Below are 8,906 nucleotides of genomic sequence, written 5' to 3' on the forward strand. Positions count from 1 at the left end.
GGCAGTTCAAACCCACCAGCCACTCCTCGGAAGGAAGATGGGGCAATCTACTTCCATAGTGATACTGCCTCGGAAACCCAAGGAGGGGTCAGTATGAGTCGGGTCCGACTCGACGGCACATAACAACAACAACAACAATAGATATTCTCACAGGTGTGGAGGTCAAATACATTTGGGAAGTAATGAAAATGTTGTCTTCTTTCTTAGAGATTCCCAAAACATATTAACATAGAGAAAAGTCTGAAATATCATACAATAAAGAAACTTACCTAACTTTATTAGGCAGATCCCAACTTCAGAAGATCCCAAACTTAAATTGAACATCAAACAACAACTTTAGCTTAACACTATCAATATTCTATGGCAGCGGCTCCCAAACTGTGGTCCCCAGACCAGCAACATCAGCATCTCCTACAAACTTGTAATGTAAATTTTTAAGTCCTACCCTAAACCACACACACACACACACACACACACACCTACACACAAAACAAACCCAAACTCACTGCCTTCAAGTTGGGTCCAACTCATAGCAACCCCTCCTTGGATTTCTGAGGCAGTATCTCTACGGAAGTCCCTAGACTTAGTAATTCAGAAGCATTAAGAGTAAAGCCTGTTGTTGTTGTTGTTATGTGCCGTCGAGTTGGACCCGACTCATATCGACCCCTCCTTGGGTTTCCAAGGCAGTATCACTACAGAAGTAGACTGCCCCATCTTCCTTCCGAGGAGTGGCTGGTGGTTTTGAACCGCCAGCCTTCTGGTTAGCAGTCGAGTGCCTTAGGCACTATGCTACCAGAGCTCTCTAAAGGTAAAGCCTAGAAATCTGTATTTTAACAAGCCTTTGAGATAGTTTGCAGACACCTGTGCTAAAGTATGAGAACCACTGGAAGAAAAAACAACATCCTGAAAACCACGTTTGAAAGATCTTACTCTTTACATTCGTTCTGGAAATGTATCTTTTTCATTTATCCCATATAAACTTTTCCCTAACGGGAATACCCTTCTATACTTCTGGTAGGTTTTATCTAACTTGTAAGTTTTTAATGTTATTCCTTATAATCCTATGTATGGTTAATCAGTCTTATTTTGGGGGGCTATAGACACGTAGGTGGTGGGATTTGTAATTTACTTCTGGCCTGCAGTCTAAGACAATAAGACAGGAGGAAAAGAGGTCACAATCTAATTAACTTTCTAATTAAAGGAACATGGTTGCTTTCTAATTACACTTACAAAGAATAAAAAGCAGCCCGTAATTAGAAAGGTGCTCTGCTCTATTTAAAATTTGCACCGTGTCAGCTATTCCATCATCATTATTATTGTTTAACATTTCTTCTAAAATGCAGAATCTATTTTCAAATTGCCTTGGAAGAGATTTTTATTTATCTCTCACATTGCAATTGCAAAATAGGCCAGTATTTCACAGGCTGATACAATGAGATGCAGAAAGTCTATGGCATCCACACCATATATCATTAACAGAGTCGGTATCTGAGTTCATGGTCTTTTGTGAATACATTTTTCACCTCCAGTTCAGTGGGTAACATTACCCCCTATTTATTTATTTATTTATTTTTAGGATATCAAGACTGTTTTCAGTCTCCATACATAACCATGGCAATCACCTGGATACACATTTGCCTTAAAGAGCACTAAGCTATTAGAATTGGTTCTCTGGAGTCCGTCAGCGTACAATGGCCTTGTCACAGCATTCTAAGTTTCTCATTTTAATCTCGCCAATCATGTGGAAATCTGCAGCCAATAATAAATGTATGCCCATAGATACTGTTTCTAGCATACTCTACTGTTTCTGCTTCTTAAGGAATCGTTTGTTCTTCCAGGAAGATGCAAAAAAAGCTTCATGGAAAAAAAAAATAAATAAAATGAAAATTAGGCTGCCTTTTTGTTTTACAACCCAAAGTTGAAATTAAATGTGTCATTTTTTCACCAAAATATTGTTTCCCATTACTGAAGAGAAGTGATGGGCCTGAGGGTCTCATGCATTACAAATCTCATTGCTAGTAAATCACTTGCGTTTTTGCCTATAGTAGTTTTCTGCCAAGCTCAGCGTTTATTTGCTTACAGCTGAATACAGCCACCTAAATCATCCATCCTGTTTTTATAACCAACTGTAGCTTTCCATTTCATACACCAAGGAACTGGCACATTTTAGGAATGGGAGTGAGATGTGCCTTTACATACCCAACAGTACTATGCCTGCAAGAAACAGTACACTAATTTTATAAGAGAGGAAAAATATATCTACTGATATTAAGAGCTAAGAGCTTTTGAAATCATCCACCCACATCTCCACCTCACACCTGACTTTCCATTCTACCATGTTCTCAAAAACTTAGATTACTTAATATGAATTTCAATGAGTATATGTCTATTAATGGACCAAGACTAAACATTTTAGTTTCAAGATAGAAGTAGAAATACCATATCAGGGATTAACTAGTTAGAGAATCTGCTTTTCCCCTCACCCCATTATAATTTTTTAGCTCCTGTAAGTTGCCATTGAATCAGTTCTGACTCATGGTGACCTCCATGTCTCTAGAGTGAACTTATCCATAGGGTTTTCTAGGCTGTGACCTTTTGGAAGCAGATCATTAGGCCTGTCTTCCAAAGTGGCTCTGGGTAAATAGAACTGCCAACCATTTGGCTAGTGGTTGAGTGCTTAACTGTTTGTGCCATGGGGGAACTCCTTCAGCTTTAGACAATCTACAATGCTATAGTAATTTTTGAGCTCATGGAATCCAATCCTATCATTTTGTTGTTGTTGTTGTAAAAATATGTATAACACAACATTTGCCAATGCAACATTTCCACATATAGAAATTAATTATATCAATTATGTTAATCATGTTGTGGGGCCATCACTCTTAATCATTGCCAAATTTCCCATTACCACAATCATCTCATTTTACTGATGAGGAAATGAGGTCCTATTTGCTTATTTTGGCTACTACACTTTCAACAATTTTACCAGGATCAGCTGGTAAGGTGACACTAGCTGAAGGTGATATATCTCCTTCTCACATTCTTTATTAAAGTCCTTCATGGTGTCTCTCTTCTAGATCTGTTCTGACAGTGGTTCTATACCATGACTGCATATTAGAGTCACCTGGGTGAATTTTAAAAAAATACCAATGTCTGAATTTTGTCCCCAAAAGTTCAGATTTAATTTCTTTGGGGTGGAGCCCAAGAATAGCAATTTAAAACATCTTTCCCAATGATCTGAATGTCAAGAACTTCTTGGAAGGAAGAAAAGGCGGAGAGAAGGGGAACAAAGTACATTTTACAGTAATTCTTGTCCTTGTTTTTTCTTCAACACTGCTACATTTGAAGTTAACATCTTTACGCACTCAGAAGAAGTTTTTTTTTTTCACTCTTTAAAAGAAAAAAATAGTACTTTTCTAAAGCCATTTCCATTCATTGACACCTAAAAAGTGAGGTCTACATTAACCTCTGAGCTATTGAGAAACTTTTGACAAAGTACTCTTCTGAAAAAGCTTTAATCTTTAACAATGGTCTATTAATTTCTCCTCATCCTATTCTTCTTTATGCTTCTCCTCCTTCTACAATATTTTTTGGACAGGAATTCAGAAAGTGTTTTAACAAAGTTTTTCAAAGGGAAGTAAAAGATAGAGGTGTTAAAGTGAAGCTGAGTGTTTTTGTGCAAGTCAGTGTCTTAACTTTTTCTGGTTTGTACATCATGTATAGAGTATTATAATTATGTATTTGCTTTATTTACACAACTGAATTATGCACTGTTTTTTGGAATAAGAACAAAGCATTGTTCCACATTGTATTTTTCACTTCACTCTTCCTGGTAGGTTCTCAAGTAGTATTTACTGAGAGGTTGACGTGACATAGAATGACATGCTTACTAGTTTTTTTTATTTAGGTATTCTTTGTCATAACTGATAAGCAATTTTCAGTGTATTATAACAACTGCATGCTTTAGAAAGTCAAACTAAGTTTTTCAATTTTCTTTGTTAGAAATTTAGTTCATAAACATCACCAATATTAGGATTTCCTCATATCTTGTACCATTTTTCAGTCTTCACTGCTCACATACTGATACTCTCTCTCATTGATGCTCATTTTAAAGAAAGTCTTTTATTCAACCCCAAAGCTATCAAAAGTGCATCAAATGTATTTTATTTTTAAAATATAAATTTTAGAAGACATTAAATGTCAGTTTAATGTCTTTTTGAAAATCTTTACTGTGTAAGCATTTATTTGATTCTACCATCAGCGCTTTATCAATAATGTCTTCTAGTGAAAATCAACGGCAACTGGACTCACTGCTTATGGCATATCTATAGCTCTTCTGGAAACACTATTCAAAAATTATTTAAAAGCCCAAATATTTCAACTCAACTTTTTAAAATGTTTGTTAAAAAGCAACATAGGTTTGTCAAAACTTATAGAACTGTGCAACACAGGTAACTTTAATGTAAACGATGGGTTTTAATTAATAATTTATCAATGTTGGCTCATCAACTGTACTGAATATATCACATTAATGCAAGATGTTAATAATAGGAGGAGCTTATGCAGGGAAGAAAGGGCACATGGGAACTCTCTGTACTTTCTCCACAATTTTCCTATAAACTTAAAACTGCTCTGAAACAAAATCTATTAAAAAATTTTTTCTTAAGTGTGAAATATTTATATACAAAGCTGTATGAAAATAATTCAAATGATGATAACATCAGTTTCTAGATGCTTCTCATGCTGGTCTCAGGCAAAAGGGAAAAAATCACATACCAAGATCTTATCAGAGGAGAGTATTGGGTAACCTTTGGTAATGTCCATGATGAGTTCAGGAAAGATGGGGAGGAAGTAAGAATTTTCAGGACGCTTTAGAAGGAAAAAATAAAGAAAAAAACTGGGTGTTGATTGCCATGGGGAGGCAAGAGAAAGGGAAGAATCAGAGACGAATTCCAAGGTTTTAACTTAGATGGCTTATAGTATCACTAACTGAGAATGAAAACATAGGAAAAGAAGAAGTAGTTGCAACGATGATCCCTGTGGCATCTCCAGATCAAAATGGCAGTTGAGAGAATTATGGACTGGAGATAGAGTTTAGAGAGCCATCAGCACATAGTTGGTAACACAAGCCAATGTGATTGTCCATAAATAATTTAAAATGGGAAAAAAAAAATCAGGCTAAGCATTGGATACCCTCAAGAGGTGAGTGGCAGCAGAAACAAGATTGTGTTCTGGTGACACACTCCACCAAATCCTTCTACAACAGAGACCTGAAAACAGATACAGATGATAATCCTGGAACTCTGAGAATCAAATGAGGAGATAAATAATTAGATTGAAAGCTGATTGGAAAGGGAGACTGAGTGAAGACAGTGACTGGAGAGAGAGAAGATAAGACCCAACAAAGCATGGCCATTTTGAGACACAAAAGACATGATAGACCATCAAGGAAACACCAACTTTATGGAATCCACAATGAGACAAAGACATAGGGTGGTGATATCCAGAGTGAAACAAGATGAGAAGAATATGAGCTAGACCTGGGAGAGGAAAGTGCATGGAAATGGGTAAGAATCCCAGTCACATGGGTGATCACAGAGCGAGAATGTAGCCAGTGAAGGAGGATGAACCCACTCACTACTGGTGACCACTAGTTGTTTGGGTTAAGGGCCCACATGGAGGGGAAGGCCTGTTGGGTGTCAGTTAGAGAGGCAGCCTCCTACTTGATCAAGTTTCAGCAAGAACTGGATAATCAGCTGTGCTCCCCAAAAGTGCACCAGGCCCACTCCAGTGAACTGTGACTGTGGAGGTGCTTTCTCCTGCTTTCCCCACCATACCTTTCTGGTGAACAGGAGTGAGCCCCCATCCCACTGCCACCAACATGGTGCCTATGGAGGCCCCACCTAACACCCCCATCCACCAGATTCACTCCTCCCACCAGCAGCCACTTGCTGTACCATGCCCATTGTGGACAGATCCAAGCGTCTGTGTGCTCTGTGCATTGGTACTCCTGTGACTGACAAGTCATGCTCTCATGGAATGTAAAACATGTGCCCTGTGGCCTCTACTATCAGAGGTGCATGCATGCACATACTGCCTGCCAGGCTCCTGTCCCCTCAATGGGTACGCACTCCTGTTGATGGCATAACAGCTGCCTGGTGCCACTGCTGCCAGCTGACCATAGCTGCATAAGCACCCCCCCCATTTTTCTCTCTTTTTCTTTGTTTATTTTTCCTTCTTCCTCTTCTTCTTTTATTTTTATCCTCACCCTTTTTTTTTCTGCCCCATTCAACAGAAGGTAGACACTGTTTCCCATTAGTTGGCCATATCTACTATACCTACCACCTATCACTCCACACAACAGGAGAGAGCCACCACCTGCTCTTGTACCACTGGATCAATGATAGACTGTGGACAACACCTGCTTACTCCACCTGCAGCTGCTCTTCATGATCAGCAAATAGACTCACATTCACATTCCCACCAGGTATTCCACATACCTGGAAACAGGTGGGAAGTGCCCAGGTGCTGCCAAACTAGTGAACAAAGAAGCATGCCCCCATTTCCCACTTGGATATATCAAAACAAAGTAAAATAGAAAAGTCAGGGTGAAACAAAACCAACAAGTAATCAACAAATAAATACAACAACTCCAAAATGTCACCAGAGTTCCCCTTGGAGAAATAGACAACTTCAAATAAAACAAAGAAATAGAGAAAGATGGCACAATACATCCTTCCAAGAATTCAAGGAAACCACAAATAAAATCAAGGAAAACACAAACAATACCCAAGAAGAATTAAGGGGAAAAAAAAATATAAGAGCAAAATGACAAATTAGACAATTATAAACCATAGAAAAATAAACCAAAACCCACTGCCATTGAGTCAATTCTGACTCATAGCAACCCCCATTGGGTTTCCAAGGCTGTAAATCTTTACAGAAATAAATCACCTAATATTCCTCCTGCAGAGAAGCTGGTGGGTTTGAATCACTGACTTTCTGGTTAGTAGCCATATGCCTTACCCACTACACAACCAGAGCTCCTTCATAGAAAAATAGCAATTAGAAATCCAGATGATTAACACTAAAATTACAGAGCTAGAAAACACATTGGAAGGACAAATGAGTGGAATCAAATGAATTGAAGAACAGATTGGTAAATTAAAAGACAAATCACTTGACATCAATTTGTATGAGGGAAAATCTGAAAAAAGAATGCAGAAAAATGAAGAAGACCTAAGAGTTTTGTGGGAGACTATCAAGAGGAAAATTTTACATGTGAATGGAATTCCATAACAGGAGGAGGCAAGAACTATCACAGAGAAAACCATCAAAGACTTGCTAGCAGACAACTTCCCTAATATCATGAAAGACAAAAAGGTATCCATCCAAGAAGCTCAATGAACCCTATACAGGATGGACTCCAAAAGAAAGTCACCAACACATTTCATAATCAAACTTTGCAAAACTAAAGACAAAGAAAGAATCTTGAGAACAGGTCTGGAAAAACAAAACGTTACCCACAAAGAGCAACCAATGGAACTAAGCTGTGATTACCCAGCAGAAAACATGCAGGCAAAAACGCAATGAGATGACATATATAAAACCATGAAAGAAAAAAAAAATTGCCAACCAAGAATTATATATCCAGTAAAACTGTTTCTCAGATATGTTGGTGAAATCAGGACATTTCCAGATAAACAGAAATTAAGGTAATTTGTAAACACCAGACCAACCTTACAAGAAATGCTAAAGAGATTGCAGTGCAGTGAGTTGCTTAATATGGCCCTTCTAGCCATTGTCCTCTATTGTGTGATGTATTGTAAGTTTTCTATTTTTAATGCTTGTTTAGGGTGGGATGTACTTGAGTCCCACCTTGCTGGAGGGTGTGATTCAAGTCATCGCCCTTAGCTTCCTTGAGTGTATAGATGTGAATGTTCTGGGAAAGTTCACTCTCTTGCTCCAGTGCTGTTTTTGGTTTGTCCTCATCTCACCCTGGACTTGAGACAGCAGCCATCATCTGACTCACCAATTTGGGTTCACCAACTGCTGCAACCTTGTGAGTTGGGAGAATCCTCCAGGCCTACCCACAGACTTGGGGACTTGCCAGCCTGCCAGCTTCTACTACCATTATGTGAGCCATTTCCTTGGAAGTGTGTGAGTTCTGTGAAACATAATAGCAAAATACAGAACCCTAGCACAGGAGGGAGATTAGTAAGGGGAGAAGGAGGAGTTGATGTCAGAGATGATGGAGTGACATAGCAGTTTGGAAAGTTGGACATTTGGGACATCTTTAACCTCCACCTCATAGGGACTGGCCTTGTGCTGATCTTTCTAAAAGAAATTATTCAAGCAGGGAGTCCTTCAGACCGAGAATCAACAACAGCAGACAACAACCTGAGATTAAGACATATGACAACATCACCCAGAAACCAAAGCAGAAAAAAGAATTCTCATTCTTAAGTGGAGAAATCCAAGTGTACAGAGAACTAAGGTAGCTACTTCATGATAGCTAAAAGAGAAAAGAATTTCTGGAAGGACGGTGCAATTCATACTCTCAAATGTAGCAGAGGGGGTTAGTATGATTAGAGTGAAAAAATGTCCACTTAATAATGAGAACTTTTCAGTTGAATGTGATAGTTGAGTTCAGACAGCACTAGGTTGATGATCAAGTGTGATGTCACTTAGGCTGGGGCTATGAAGAGACAGGCAAAGTACCTAGGTCACACGATCAATCTAAAAAGATAATCACTGTGAGGGTTGTGCAAGTCTGGAGAAAAGAGTAAGCAGATATGAGGTCTGTTAGCCAAATGACTAACTCTAGGTTAAACAGCTCCTCCACTCCTCGGAAGGAAGGTTGGGCAATCCTACTTCCGTAGTGATACTGCCTCGGAAACCCAAGG

At 38.7% G+C, this 8,906-nt stretch overlaps 1 protein-coding gene across 1 annotated transcript in view; it reads right to left on the reverse strand.

Annotated features, from left to right (window-relative positions):
- The window catches only part of IL1RAPL1 (interleukin 1 receptor accessory protein like 1), a 1,063,022-nt gene that overhangs the window by 156,256 nt on the left and 897,860 nt on the right, over positions 1-8,906 (reverse strand). The gene's annotated exons all lie outside the window — the stretch shown is intronic.

This window comes from Orycteropus afer, unplaced genomic scaffold (assembly GCF_000298275.1).
Source record: "Orycteropus afer afer isolate SDZICR_OR568_19922 unplaced genomic scaffold, OryAfe1.0 scaffold00434, whole genome shotgun sequence".
Lineage (NCBI taxonomy): Eukaryota > Metazoa > Chordata > Mammalia > Tubulidentata > Orycteropodidae > Orycteropus > Orycteropus afer.